The following is a 16,339-nucleotide window of genomic DNA, read 5'->3' on the forward strand; positions in this document are numbered from 1 at the left end:
GGGCGGTCGTCCTCAACCAAGGCCGATGTCCTATCTGGAAATTAGTTTGGATCATTTGCACACGCTCCGCATGAAATTCATGAAATTCAACTTGATAGTTTTTGCATAATCTTGTTGACAGACAAACAAATAATTTACACCTTGGCTCTCACCTTGGCAGAAGAAAAGTATTCACTATACGAGGAAATAAAAAGTAAGAGAAGTTTGATTTATAACTGAATTTAAAGTGTGCAGTTGGGAAAATACAGGTGCAACGGTTTTAGATGCACCAATGTAGAGTATATCATAACTTGTATGTACAAAATTTGCAAATACATTTTTTAATTTGCGAGTTAAACACACAGTGTCTGTAAATGTTAACAAAAATAAGGCGAAATCATTGAATAAAAGCAGTTTTTTCAGCATGCTTGGTTAAATAAGGGTTAAAAAAATGCAAGTGAGATCACACGGCACAACGGCAAAAGATATTAAAAATTGATCAATACTATAAAGATGAAGGATGGATGACAAATAGAAATTATGACAGATACCCACAACAGGACAGAGAGTATTCCAGAAAGGAAATGACTTGATGGATTGGATGAACAAATGAGTACAAAGACTAATGGACTGAATGTTTGATATACTCCACAATAGTGCATTGATATTGACTAAAACTGCCACAAACAGGAGAACGAAGAATTCACCGCTCGCTCAGTCCTATAGGTTGTCCTTCAGTCTTTTATTCCTCGGAGAGCCCACCCTCTGTTCATCAATCACTTTATAATCGTCCATGACTTCTCTCCACACGTCGTTTGTTTCGGTGCTCTGCCGGTGCCGGGGGCAAGGTCTGACTGGAGCTGTTTGTCAGAGTGAACGGAAGAAGCTGAAATACGTCCTGAGGGGTTCTGATGTTTGTCTTTCTTCCTTCACAGTAATTGTACCACACATTTTGCTGCTTAATGAGGAGAACAGCAAGATAGCAGCTTAAGGTTATTAGTGACAGAAACACGTGACCATTTTCAGTTCATACTGGAAAAAAAAAAAACAATACAAGAAGGTATAAATATGATAGAATTTTATGTATGCACTGTTACAAGCATGAAGTGAATCTTGTGAACCCAGAAATTTTGGGAAACTCTGAAAGGACGATGTGAAATTTGAGCCAACTTGTACTTTAACCAAGAAATACAGCCAGCAGCATGTTCATTTCACACACTTGTTGGCTGTAGCTGCTTTTATTTGTAAATTTCATCCATCGAAGAGTTCCAGTGTTGATAGTATTGTGACTTAGTCTACCCACCAAAGGCCAGGGATGATCAGGCAGCTTTGTCAAACATCCATCCATCCATCCATTCTCTATACACCGCTTTATCCTCACTAGGGTCGCTGGAGCCTATCCCAGCTGACTCGGGGGAAGTCAGGGGACACCCTGGACAGGTCTCAGGGCTACAAAGACAGACACACAATCCCACTCACATTCACACCTACGGGCAATTTAGAGTTACCAATTAACCTCAGCATATTTTTGGACTGTGGGAGGAAGCTGGAGTGCCTGGATAAAACCCATGCATCCACAGGGAGAACATGCAAACTCCATGCAGAATGATCCCAGGCCCAGGCTGTGATTTGAACTGGGGATCTTCTTGCTACAAGGCAAAAGTGCTAACCACGACTCCACTGTGCAGCTAAGAAACCTTCCAGCAGAATTTATTTTTTGAAGATTCAGGAATAAATTCTCCAGTGTTTCTGCCTGGTCAGGTGGTAGACACAACCATCAGCTCTGGTTTCAGTTGTAGATTTGGTGGTGACAGGTTGAAAGTATGACCAACAACCAGTTTTTGTTCTGGTTGTTCTTCTGAATCTCCTTCATCGGAATGGACTTGCTGGTGTTCTTGTTCTAAAACCTCCTCTCTGCATGCTGTGCTGTGCTGTTATCTTCTTTATTTTCTTCTGGCCTTCAGCAGGGCATCTTCCATTCTGGCTGTTTATGAGATTGGCTTTTTGAGGTCCAGAAGGCCTCTCACATGGACGTTCGTGATGCCTAAGGTGACTTACGGGCACCATTTATTATGCTGAGTGGGCCAATATTTCAAACACACACCCTGCAGTCAAAAACTACCTACCAGGAGTGGGATTTGAACCCACGAGGACTTATGTCCATTGCATCTTGAGTGCAACGCCTTAACCGCTCAGCCATCCTGGTGGCACGTGCAATTACCTCACCAGGTAAAAATCCAACCTTGCGAAGATTAACAGGTGAACATGGACAAACTATGTGATGACACCATTTCTAAATTATCCCAAGCATTTTATTCTGGTTCCCTTTATACAAATAAGCAAATCCTTCAACCACATGGCCATTCTGGTGTTATGAACAAGGATGTACCCACTTCACCTGTTACCTGCTGCTTCTTACTGATTACTCTATTACTGTTGAGTTCATATAAACAACAAACTGCAGGTAAAGAAGATATTTGTCTTTGCACAGACAGCCCAGTAAGAACTTAGATAACCACCACAGCTTACCAGGAGTGGGGTTCGAACCCACGAGGGCTTGTACCCATTGGATCTTAAGTCCAACACCTTAACCACTCGGTCATCCTGGTGATGTCTAGTGAGTGTTTTTAGGAAACAAATCTCTACCGTTATATGTCAGCGAGTAGACTCAGAAAATGTTAACCTGGCAATAGCCAGATTAATAATTGTGTCGTACTTGATAGTACTCCACAATATCAATCTGGGACCGCTCCATGTAAATCCGTTCGGAGGAAAGAGGCACGGATTGGACAATGCAACAGTATGTCCCGCCTCTGACAGGTTTGTTTTTAGCCAATCGCAGGATCTTCACAACGAGCGGAGCCAATTGGTAGATTAAACTCTTACCAAAACCCGTAGGTAAAAAGCACAAACATCTTTACCATCCAGAAATGCGCAAAGCGCCTCTCGTTGTTCTTCCTTCAAAGAAGCGATAGGAGATTCAGCTAAAACTGACTTAATAGCAGCATCTACACGATTGTTGTCCGTGTTTGTTTTGATCTACTGGCGCTTGGTGTCGTCGTCACACCCGGATATCTCGCCCATTATCCCGCCCCACACATGAATACTGCTGCGTGATTGGCCCAAACCAACTTGGTGCTGTACAAAAAGTGAAGGCGGGAGCGGAGCAAGATGGTTTCTTGAGAGATTTGTGAACTCACAAATATCGCGAAAAATCAACTTGCTGGCAAGGTTAGGAAAATGTGTTTGTTTTAAGAAACTTGTCAATTCAGTTTTCAACACCCAAAGCCAGTGTGTTTTGTGAAATATTGGACTTGAAACGTCAAAGGTTCACCTTTTCTTCATTTTGTTGTGATCAGTGCATTTGTTTGTGGAGATGAAATAAATCAGAGCTTTGATACACAATTTGTGATACTAACCAATTGTGAATGGCCTGATATGTCTAAGAAACCTTCCATCATTCCATCCATTCTCTATACACCGCTTTATCCTCACTAGGGTCGCTGGAGGCTATCCCAGCTGACTCGGGCGAAGCCAGGGGACACCCTGGACAGATCGCCAGTCTGTTGCAGGGCTACATATACAGACACACAATCATTCTCACATTCACACCTACGGGCAATTTAGAGTCATCAGTTAACCTCAGCATATTTTTGGACTGTGGGAGGAAGCCGGAGTACCCGGAGGAAACCCACGAACATGGGAGAACATGCAAACTCCATGCAGAAAAATCCCGGGCTCAGTCCAGGACTCGAACCAGGGATCTTCTTGCTGCAAGGCGAAAGTGCTGAATGAAACATGTAGTCAAAAATCAATTCTGGATCAAAAATTGTCAATAAAGATATTATTATTGTAAATGTTATAGAAAGAAAACTATTTCTTCTTGGAGTTCGGCCATCTTGTGATCAGTGGAGGATGTTAAGATCTCACCAACTTAGATCACAAACTGAGTGCCAATTGACACCATGAATGAAAACTGCTGCACGGAGTTGTAGGCAGATTTTCCTCTCTTCCTCTTCCTGTCATGTTGGTTACTGGCTGTGAGCAAATTTGAGAGGGAAATGGGGTCAAATTTCAATCAATAGATGGGCCATCATTTATTCATACCACGCTATCTTCTCTGGAAGGCTCAGCTTTGACGGGAATGAAATACTCATCATCCACACACGGAGGATTGATGGTTGTGCTCACTTTCCCAGCTGTCATCTTCAGGTATGTTGTCATTGTGGCTCTTTCCTTCGCTTTCTCAGCCTCATCGGTCTTCCTTGAGGTTTTTATCTCTCCTCAGAGCTGATTTAGAGCCACTGGAGTGTGTGCTATAATCATAGCCTAATGACAGATAATCTCAAGCACACTAAATGACTTTAATCCTAGCCTAATGACAGATAATACCACTACTCCTCTGCTGTGTGTGCTGATTTGCATTTTCCCAGCGGATCATGGCCTCCAGGAGAGGAGTTTTAAACCTAAAGCTGAGATAAGTACTTGGTTTGCTTTCTACCTGGAGAGAAAAATGAAAGATGTCCTATCCTCAAAGTCAGATGTTGAGTTTAGAAATATATGTGTGAGCCAGTTAGGAAACTGGAAGTGAAATGTCTTCATTTTGAAGCTGTTTTTTCTATTTTTGCTCCCAAATCAAACATGCAAATCAAATGTATGACTTCCATACCAGATCGGTCGAGGCCCGGGTTAACAACGACCGCCATCGGTGCTGTCGACCTAAAGGGTGCCGGTGGAAAATAGACTACTGTTGGTCGAAGAAGGAAGGGAGGAAGGTGTGTTCATAGGAAGAGAGAGAAAAGGAACACCAAGAGTCTAGGACTGAGAGTAGGGACTTTGAATGTTGGAATTATGACAGGAAAAGGTAGAGAGCTGGTTGACATGATGCAGAGGAGGAAGGTGGACATACTGTGTGCCCAGGAGACCAGGTGGAAAGATAGTAAAGCTAGAAGTTTAGGAGCAGGCTTCAAGTTGTTCTATCATGATGTAGATAGGAAGAAAAATGGAGTAGCAGTTATCTTGAAGGAGGAGTTTGTTAGGAATGTCCTGGAGGTAAAAAGAGTGTCGGATCGAGTGATGAGCCTGAAGCTAGAAATCGAAGGTGTGATGTTCAATGTTGTTAGTGGGTATGCTCCACAGGTAGGATGTGAGCGGGAGGAGAAGCAGAAATTCTGGTTGGACCTTGATGAAGTGATGCAGAGCATCCCTAAAAGTGAGAAAGTTGTCATTGATGCAGACTTCAACGGACATGTTGGTGCAGGAAACAGAGATGATGATGAGGTCATGGGCAGGTTTGGTATCCAGGAGAGGAACGCAGAAGGTCAGATGGTGGTTGACTTTGCAAAAAGGATGGAAATGGCTGTAGTGAATACTTTCTTCCAGAAGAGGCAGGAACATAGGGTGACCTATAAGAGTGGAGGTAGGAGCACACAGGTAGACTACATCTTGTGTAGACGGTGTAATCTGAAAGAGATCAGTGACTGCAAAGTAGTGGTAGGTGAGAGTGTAGCCAGACAGCATAGGATGGTGGTGTGTAGGATGACCCTGGTGGTGAAGAAGATGAAGAGGGCAAAGGCAGAGCAGAGGACCAAATGGTGGAAGCTGAAAAAGGAAGAGTGTTGTATGACTTTCAGGAAAGAGTTGAGGCAGGCTTTGGATGGTCAGGAGGTGCTTCCAGATGACTGGACAACTACAGCAAATGTGATCAGGGAGACAGGTCGGAGAGTACTTGGTGTGTCATCTGGAAGGAAAGGAGATAAGGAGACTTGGTGGTGGAATGAGGAGGTGCAGGAGTGGATCCAGAGAAAGAGGTTAGCTAAGAAGAAGTGGAACACTGAGAGGACTGAAGAGAGTAGACAGGAGTACAGGGAGATGCAGCGTAAGGTGAAAGTAGAGGTGGCAAAGGCCAAACAAGGGGCTTACGATGACTTGTATGCTAGGTTGGACAGTAAGGAGGGAGAGACTGATCTGTACAGGTTGGTAAGGCAGAGAGACAGAGATGGGAAGGACGTGTAGCAGGTTAGGGTGATAAAGGATAAGGATGGAAGTGTGTTGACAGGTGCCAATAGTGTGATGGGAAGATGGAAAGAGTACTTTGAAGAGTTGATGAATGAGGAAAATGAGAGAGAACAAAGAGTAGAAGAGGTGACTGTTGTGGACCAGGAAGTAGCAAAGATTAGTAAGGATGAAGTGAGGAGGGCATTGAAGAGGATGAAGAGTGGAAAGGCACTTGGTCCTGATGATATACCTGTGGAGGTATGAAAGTGTCTTGGAGAGGTAGCAGTAGAGTTTCTGACTGGGTTGTTCAACAGGATCTTAGATAGAAGAAAAAGATGCCCGAGGAATGGAGGAGAAGTGTGCTGGTGCCCATCTTTAAGAACAAGGGAAATGTACAGAGTTGTGGCAACTACAGAGGAATAAAGCTGATGAGCCACACGATGAAGCTATGGGAAAGAGTAGTTGAACCTAGACTAAGGGCAGAGGTGAACATCTGTGAGCAGCAGTATGGTTTCATGCCAAGAAAGAGTACAACAGATGCAATATTTGCTTTGAGGATGTTGATAGAGAAGTACAGAGAAGGTCAGAAAGAGCTGCATTGTGTCTTTGTAGATCTGGAGAAAGCTTATGACAGGGTGCCCAGAGAGGAACTGTGGTTTTGTATGAGGAAGTCTGGAGTGGCAGAGAAGTATGTTAGAGTGGTGCAGGACATGTATGAGGACTGTAAAACAGCGGTGAGCAGTGGTGTAGTGGTCCCCGGAGAAGTGGGTATACTCTTAATTTTCACTTTTTTTTAATTAGTCCAGAAAAACGCCCTGTTTTTGAAACAGTGACATAGAAGACTACTCTATTCAATTTATTCAGTCATTTCTACTTGCCCACTATTATAAAATTATCATGACTTGATTAGGAGCAGTTTGTAGTTATTACTGGTCACACAAGCAAACTGGATTAATGTAACATGTATTCATCATGAGGCAAACATGGTGTTTCAGTTACTTTTGAACATTTATTTAAATAAAATACTTCAAATATGAAGTTGACAGTGCATCCTTGTTCATATTTCATCATGAATAAAACCTACAACTCATTCTCTTCCACACATCAAAATCAATCAGATAAACTCAAAAGTGCACTTTCAAAACTGAAATAAATCGTTTGGTTTTCAATAGCTGAACACTATTTTAGCATAATTTGTCAGATATACAGAAATATCTATACAAATACTGAATATCATCATTTTTTGAATTAATGCTTTGTTTTCACCATGTTCATTTAAATCATTCAACAAAGTAATATGTTACAACAAAACAATATTTGGTTAACAATGAACAAAAATATATGCATTTACAACACATCGACAGAGATATACTCTCTCAACCCAGCCCTGGGTGTCTGACCTTTGCTCATACTATAGTATATTCCAGACAGATTTGCTTTCAGCAGGAGTTTTCACACTGCACTGTTCAGAACGCACAGAAGAGGCAGCACGATGGCTCTTCAACCAGGTCCTTGTATATTTTCTAGGATCAAACTTGGAAGTTGGTGGGCCATTGATATTAACTGTCATTAAGTTTGATGTGTTTGAAATCAGAAGGACAGCCCTCTTGTCTGAGCTTATGTTGTTCATAAGGCTAAAGTTCCTCTCACACTCTGCTGTACTGACAGAGAATGTTTTCATACAGTTCATAAGTGGTTTTAGGTCCTTGGGCTCACTACTGGGCTCTTCCAGTAAGTCCCGCATCCCATTCAGTGCTTGGTCTGTGCACAAGTTAAATCGCTTGCATAGTCGCTTAACTTGTTCTTCACCATGGCGGATGCTGGGCTTTGATGGCCACTTACTCTGATCAAGGATGCTGAGGTCCATGATCGTCTCATCTTCAAAAGACAAGCGTTTCTCCAGATTGTTCACAAGGCTTTGTAAGAACTGGCCTGGATTGATAGACTTCAGCTTTGCATTTGTTTTCAGGGCTGTAGAACGATGCCCCCCAGTTTGTTTCGCTTCTAAACCCTCACTATATTTCTGCCCTGGACTCTCTTTGAATGACTGGATCACTCTGATTGAGCTGAAATGCTCACTCTGAAATGCTGAAAGGAGTGTTATAGAACGAAACTGAAGCTCCTGTGACAGGAGACTTAGTTCATGGAGAGTGTCGTACATGAGCCCAAGGTCACAAATGAATTCTGGACTTTGAACATGGTCTAACAAACCTCTGTACATCTGCCTCTCTTTAGTGGACCTCATTTCATCACATCAAGCATTTTTAAAGTGCTGCACAAGAGCTCCCAGGGATGTCCAAACAGCACGAACAGTCCGAAAGCTACTGGCCACCCAGCGCACAACCAAGATTCTACCAATGCGAAGAAGTTGTGAGCCTACTTCAGCTGCTGCATTTACAAGTTCACGTTCATTTTTGTTCGATGCACTATACAGAGAGTATAGCTTCTGGATAAAAATTTTAAAGTGAGTGACAGAGTTCACCTCATCAACTGCATCTGATACAGCAAGTTCAAGTCTATTGTTCATACAGTGCCATACAAAAAGGTTTGGGAATCTCGAAGTCAGCCTGGTTGCTACTCCTGACTTCTTTCCTAGCATGACACTGGCTCCATCAGATACAAATGTTACCCAGTTTTCATGAATCCACTGTTCTGTAAAGCCAGCATTAGTTAAACAGGTGAGTAATGCCTGTACTATTCCATCTGCTCTCTGATTTTCCACTTCAACAAGTTCCAGGAATATGAACTCAGGGCTTTCTTCTTGAATTGATGCTTTAATAGAAACTGTCATGACAGCTTTGTGACTTAAAGAAGATGCCTCGTCAATTAGGACAACTAACTTACTGGATGATGCTATAATGCTACTGACGATTTTGCTCTGCATCTCACTAGCAACATGTATTATTTGAGTTGCATTGTAACGTGAATGAAGTATTGAGCCCATTTTTACACCTTTCAGTACCTGCAGCTCAATGAGGCTCTCATGGTCAGAAAAGGGTCGGTTCTTTTTAGCTAGATGGTAGGCTGTTCGAAACACAGCTTCAGTTTCCTTCATATAGGACTCAGTCATAGTCTCCATTGCATTCTCAATGGCAGCTTCTTTCTGTTGCTCTGCCACCTTCACCGCCTGAGTGTGGGCCTTGGACAACGCATGTTTCCTCACCTTATTTCTCAAGGCTGACAGACTTGTTGTTCTACTTCCCTGGTCAGACACTTGAATTTCAAAGTTCATCCATTCTCTTGAGAGTGATACACCTTGTTCCTTGTTGATCCCAATGGAGTTCACACTGCTACAGACCAGACATCCTGTGAAGCATAAACAAACAATGTAACTACTGTATCCACAGCTGTATGCATGCATGCTCCTTTTCTCACACACACATTCAAGGACACACACACACATGCAAACAACAGTTCTCTGTGCCCACTGTTTCAAAAGTTACCCAAACTAGCAATCTACCTAAACTTACCCTATTTTTTGTTTTTGGATCCCAACCAGGAGTTCTTGGATTTGAAGTCTTCTGTTTGTTTAGCAGTCCACAGGTCTGGCCAGTCATTATTAATGTCTACAGAAAAAATATATATATATGCATCTCCCTGTCTCTCTCTCTCTCTCTCTCTCTCTCTCTCTCTCACTCACACACACACACACACACACACACACACACACACACACACACACACACACACACACACACACACACACACACACACACACACACACACACACACACACACACACACACACACACACACACACACACTACTGTGATCATAATAGCCATCAGGATGACATGGGTCCCCCTCTTTACATGAACAATCTGAGTCACCAATTGAAAATATTTTCAGCAACTAAAGCTGAAGCATACAGAAGATTAGTGAGTGAAATACCTGACAGAGTTTATTTAACATAAAATGTACAAAGTGTTATGTAACAGTGGCATTGTATAAAAAATAACATGGATACATACAGAAATTCATCTATTGTTACAAGCTAAATCAAAATTCAAAATGAGGCTTAATCTGTCAAAATCACCTTTTGTTACAGTGTTAGGCTTCACCTTTCAATAAACTGAAGATGCAATTTACTGCCTCAATATGCTCTGACCTGGTGATGGTAGACTGGGTCCTTGACTCTGCTCACACTGACTTGCCTGGCTAGCTTCAGGTTGGGAGCTGCCAGGGCTGCTGGTTTCAGGGCTGGGGTCTGTTTGGGCCTGATTTGTGCTTCTTTACAAAAAGTCAGCAATACCTCCCTTCCTTTTCATTGTTGTCTGTCCCTATACAAAATAAGATAGCCTGGTTAGACCTCAATATTGTTTTAGGTCGAATCTTAAACTACCTGTCCCCATTCTTGTGTTTTTACTTACTTTAAAATCAACTACCAGCCTAGAGGTTTTCCCACATTATCCCAGTCTAGCTAGCTTCAGACTTACGTTAGAATAACGTTAGCCTTTCAAAATGTTAGTCAGACTCGGCCCGACACTCAGTTTAACCACTGGCGACAAAATATCCTCTCCTTGAAATGTGCAGTCATGTTGCCAGTAGTTTAAAACAATGATTCATTTGGAAACCACCTTAAAACTTACCTGTGAATTATATCGTCCATGAAAGTAGGTTCGCGTATCTTTCAAGCAGACCTGTCAAACAACTGGAGTGCCACAGAGGTGTTAGCAAAATTTTCCTCTGTATGACCCGCCCTACTCTGCCTCTGATTGGCTCATCCATAAAGTTAACCAATCGAATCAATGAAGGTAGCATGTACCAGCCAATTACAGGCAGAAGAGGGTTGTTCATGGCTTCATCATCCTTAAGGAAAAGAGGGCTACCTGGCACACAGATATTACTGAATGATGCGCACCAGGGAGCATTAGAAGTGGGTATACGCAATGCTAACTGAAAAATAAGTGGGTATACGCCGTATACCGCTGTATATGCTGGACTACACCAGTGGTGGTGAGGTGTGCTGTAGGTGTGACAGAGGAGTTCAAGGTGGAGGTGGGACTACATCAGGGATCAGCTCTGAGCTGATTCTTGTTTGCTATGGTGATGGACAGGATGACAGACGAGGTTAGACAGGAGTCTCCATGGACTATGATGTTTGCAGATGACATTGTGATCTGTAGTGAGAGCAGGGAACAGGTGGAGGAGAAGCTAGAGGCATGGAGGTTTGCCCTGGAAAGGAGAGGAATGAAGGTTAGCCGCAGCAAGACGGAGTATCTGTGTGTGAATGAGAGGGACCCAAGTGGAAGAGTGAGGTTACAGGAAGAAGAGATCAAGAAGGTGGAGGATTTTAAGTACTTAGGGTCAACAGTACAGAGCAATGGAGAGTGTGGAAAAGAGGTGAAGAAGCGTGTACAGGCAGGCTAGAATGGCTGGAGAAAAGTGTCAGGTGTGATGTACGATAGAAGAGTTTCAGCTAAAATGAAAGGAAAGGTTTACAAAATTGTGGTGAGACCAGCCATGTTGTTTGGTCTGGAGACAGTGTCCCTGAGGAAAAGACAGGAGGCAGAGCTGGAGGTAGCAGAACTGAAGATGCTGAGGTTCTCTTTGGGAGTGACCAGGATGGATAGGATCAGGAATGAGTACATCAGAGGGACAGCACATGTTAGAGGCTTTGGAGATAAAGTCAGAGAGACCAGACTGAGATGGTTCGGACATGTCCAGAGGAGAGAGAGTGAATATATTGGTAGAAGGATGCTGAGTTTCCCACTGCCAGGCAGGAGGCCTAGAGGAAGACCAAAGAGGAGGTTTATGGATGTAGTTAAAGAGGACATGAAGGTAGTTGGTGTGAGAGAAGAAGATGCAGCAGACAGGGTTAGATGGAGGCAATTGATTTGCTGTGGCGACCCCTGAAGGGAAAAGCCGAAAGGAAAAGAAGAAGAGTCGCCCAGTGATCGTGCTAAAACAGAAGCAGACATGAAATGCTGATCAGAATGATTTCTCTATCAGGATCTTGACACTAGTGTTTCTGCTAATTACTGCCAATTAAAGACATGGTTTGGTTATTCACACAGAGAATTGTTAAGATGCTGGGGGCTGAATGGTAAATTCAGGGATGTTACTACACACTCAATTAAGCCTCTTCAAAAAGAGTGTTTTATTTAGGCTACGGAAGCTCCAGGGGAATATTAGGGGGTTCTTGATTCAGTCTCAAAGCCAACTAAGTATTCCTCATCTCTTTCAGAACTAATCTGGTCGTGAGCATGCTGAAGATGGTGTAAATTCAGCTGTCTGTTTTGGTTGTGGCTCAGTCCTGTCTTTACTGCTTTCCAATGAGCTGCTTGTTCTCCACTGAGAAGAATATTTAAATTTAAAATCTTAGGTGTGACTGTGTTGTAAAATTCCTTGAAAAACCTCTTAGTAGTTTATGATTCATGAGCATCAGGGAGCTAGAATGAGGAAAAAGTAGCCGAGGATAAATCCTCTTCATATTTCTTCTTTAGTGTCATTTATGGAAATGTGTGCCGGCGACGTGGAGACATGAATGGGTTATGATGGAGTCAAGGTTACAGAGCAAATGAGAAACCAGCGGTCATGAATCTGGATGTAATGTCCTAGAAACAGGTAGTTACAGTAAGTTGGAGGGCTACAGTCCATCTGCGTGATGTTAGGACCAGCTGGACTGATGTGTTTGTTGAAGGACATCTCCAGAAAACATACAATAGAATACAATACAATACAACGACTTTATTAGTCCCCGAAGGGAAATTCAATTGTCTGGTCTCATCTGTTTGCTTTTGAATTAAATAGTCTGATTGCTGATGACAAGAAAGATTTTCTCAATCTTTCAGTCCTGAAGCGCAGGGATAGGAGCCGTCCACCGATGGTTTGTTGTTCACTGAGGCAGATGTGAAGTGGATGATCCAGGTTTGTCAGAATGACCTCCATCTTTCTAAGTGCCTGTCTCTGCACCTCATCAACATCTGATTCCCTCAAAAAACAATGAAACCATTCATCATGTGGGGCAGTCACTTTCTCTGGTAGCTTGTTGTGTCTGTCTGCAAAATCTGGAACAATACCCTTATTTTCAGTGGTGGTTGTCCCAGTTTCAAGTCTTTTGCAGTTTTATTGAACAGCTGGAATGAATCTTCTGTTGCCATTTAAAACACACAAGCAAAACCCCAAAGAGACTCAAGAGAAAACATTACAAATTTCTCACATTAAACTGATGAATTCATAAAAACTTTGGCATCGGTTGAATATTTGACTGTCTCACACGGATGCTTAACTCTTTATTGCATGAACGTAAAATACCATTGAAGGAATGCTACTTTTTGCTGCTCTACGTTAAATTGGAAATTGAGAATATTCCCTGATAGTTTACACGTCTTCAGAGAGAGATTGATTTTTGAGGAGGAATCATACATTCCAGAAAGTCTGTCATGACTTTATTACAGCTATGTCATGAGCACGAGTTTTAAAAATGTTGAGAAGATGAGAGGAAATCTGTCAGCTCAAGAAGTCCAAATTGTATTTGATACCGGAACATTAATATGGGACAATTCTACAAAATCCCTTTCTGGACATGGATAAAACCCCTAAAAACTTACCTCTGTGGATCTAAGTTACATATTTAAAAGTTTATATCCATGAATTAAAATGACTTAAATCAGCTCTACATCATTGATTTTTCAAAAAATGTGCAAATCAATAAAGTTCCTGGGGTTAACTTGACTGGTTTAATTTTGTTACATATAAAACCTTAGACTTGTGAGTCTGTGTTTTTGAAATTATCAACGGTACACTGCTGTTTCTAGGTGGAAATTGTCAGGCATGGTGTTGACGGGTTTTTTTGCTCATTATGTGTCTTCCTCCATATAACAAAAGCAACATATGGACACACTATAAAGATTTTAAAAGCCTGATTTTACTAGAATTGATTTTCAGCACTGATACAAAGCTGTTAACTGATCATCTGTCCGTCTACCTTCTTCGTAACACTCGTTGCTGTACTTTAAAATTCAACATGTTCAGCCGTAATTTGTCTGTCCTCTCATTTATGAACTAATGGTGCATTCATATTTTTTAAAAAAATCAGTAGGTGCTTTTCAGTTTGTTCACTAATAACTTGAAGTGACAGGAAACAGTAAGGCAATCATAAGTTAATGATGCATGGAGGGAAGTAGAAAAAAATACCTAATATGTATATAATTAGCAGTAAATAATCAAGGTAAATAATGTATATGAATGCTGCTTTTTAATTGCACACCAATTAGGAAAAAGTCATTAAATAAATAATCTTATTATGCTTTGAAACAAGGAACTAATTATTAGGTACAGGATCATTAACAGTCTATATGACAGTCTGCTCTAAAGTAATCCATCATTTTCTCTTCTGCTGTCCTTGAGTCATTGAAAAAGCTACTACTTAGCTGTTCATTAGCATTTAGTTCATTAGCATTTAGTTCATTAGTTCATTTGTAGCCACTCAGGGTTGTGTGGGTCTGGCTGTCAAGTGCACCGATAAAACAATTACCGTACTGTTATCTCACTAGCATTTAGTAATTACAGCTCATAAAATCTGCATCTGTGGACCCAAGAAAATACTCCTCCATGCAAATTCCATTTAGCCACAGGGACTACAAGAATAACAAAACCCCTGAAGCTGGGAGGTGTTTTTTTGTTAACCTTCTAAAACTAGCAAGCAACAATATGGCAGAAAAAATTCTCTGTGACAGTTGTGCCATTGCTTTTACCCTCACTTGAGCCCAGTAAAAATGATGAAATACGGGCTCTACATCACGCCACAGACATGCAGGGGGTGTCACAGAGCTCAGGAAACACAGACTGCTGTGGGAATTTTAATGTCACATTTCATGCGTCTCCCGCACATTAGAATAATAAGTTTCACCTTGAAAACCTGAAAGCTGGCCCCTTAATAGGCTACTTATGACCCGGGCATTCTTCTAAATTTTTGCAAGGCTAATCAGCCAATACGTGTCTTCAGCCTCATTGCATCAACATAACTTCATACCTTACTGTCCGGGCTCTAATGTGCCCTCGTTACAAAAATAGATGCTGATCACAGCTTAACGCTGTCACCACTGTGTATTTTTTATGAAGTCGCTGCTGCGTGACCACAGCTCTGCAGCCTGCTGCTCTTATAATCTGCAGCGACTGCTGATGAGAAGAAGCAGGGCCGGTCAGTTTGTATTAGAGAGCAGGACAGAGCTGAGTCAGTGGCCATTAAAGACAGGAGGGGAAGGCAGATTTCAACACAACAAGACAACGCTAAATCAGAGCTAAGCACTTTGATGTGAAACACAGGAGGAGGAGGAGGTACGGTCAGTGTGGCAGAGGACGGGTGGAAAGTGTGGAGAGTGGTGTAATGTATGAAAAGAGTAAACTTCAGGGGTCATAGTCTGCAGAATGTCTGGTAGCAGTATTCCCTCTGTGTTTCTCACAACTGCAGTGACATTTTCGACTGCCTTTCCCATTTTATCCCTCACTGACTTTGCTGTATGTGTGCACGAGCCGCCATCTGCTTTGTGGACGCACCGCTTCACATCTTTGAGATTACGAAGGAGGAGGATAGCAGGTATAAAAGAAAGTAAGGAAGGAGGAAGAAGAAAAGGCTGGGAAACGAAAAATGTGAAGTAAAGTGGGGGAGTAGGAGGGTCGGCGATGGAACAAGGAGGTGAAAGAGAAGATATTAGTGGTGTGAGAGGGTTTAGTGTTGCTCAGAGAATTTAGCAGTTTCCTCTTGTCGGTTTCCCGGCAGTGACATTCTCAACTACATCTATAATTTCACTCCCCGCTGGCTTTTAGGAGTGTAAATGTGTTCATGTTCAGCTCTCAGGCTTGCAGAGCAGTCAGTTTTTTTTTAAAGACTGCACTGGTATAAATATTAAAGGGAGCTGTAGTCATGAGAAATTTGAAGAAACAGCCCCTTTGAAACAGGGATTTCCTGCACTTCTCTGTATGTGCTGTGCTGTCGATTAAACAAAGAATAACGGTTTTAAACACTACATTCTTCTCAACACTTTCTCAGGTTGTCTTCTACTTCCCTCTGTCTGCATAAAAGACAGTATTAAGTCAAGGTTAAAGTAGGTCTTTCCATTCATGCTGCCTTAATGTGCTTGTCACAATCTATTTCCTTGCTGTCAGTAATACTTCCAGGGTCACCACCTCCAAATACCTCAAGTCTGATATCTTAGCTGACTCTACACAAGTTTCTGGGTGTGTTTAACTAAAATAAATGAAAATGACAGAGTTTAATATCAGTGTTGGGAATCTAAATAGAATTTATTTCAACAAATCAACAATTAGGTTCAAGGAAATGATGATTTAAGAATGTAATTCTGTAAAATGTGCTGGTTTTGAACAGCACAGTCACCTCTCTGAACTGCTTAGATCTCAG

General features: G+C 42.0%; 1 protein-coding gene and 2 non-coding genes across 3 annotated transcripts in view; 1 reads left to right on the forward strand and 2 right to left on the reverse strand.

Moving 5' to 3' along the window:
• The window catches only part of LOC110953195 (contactin-associated protein-like 4), a 180,053-nt gene that overhangs the window by 11,853 nt on the left and 151,861 nt on the right, over positions 1-16,339 (forward strand). The gene's annotated exons all lie outside the window — the stretch shown is intronic.
• On the reverse strand, positions 2,103-2,185 carry trnal-caa (transfer RNA leucine (anticodon CAA)). The gene has a single exon. It is a non-coding gene; the product is annotated as a tRNA-Leu (tRNA).
• trnal-uaa (transfer RNA leucine (anticodon UAA)) lies at positions 2,506-2,588 on the reverse strand. The gene has a single exon. It is a non-coding gene; the product is annotated as a tRNA-Leu (tRNA).

This window comes from Acanthochromis polyacanthus, chromosome 9, assembly GCF_021347895.1.
Source record: "Acanthochromis polyacanthus isolate Apoly-LR-REF ecotype Palm Island chromosome 9, KAUST_Apoly_ChrSc, whole genome shotgun sequence".
NCBI lineage: Eukaryota > Metazoa > Chordata > Actinopteri > Pomacentridae > Acanthochromis > Acanthochromis polyacanthus.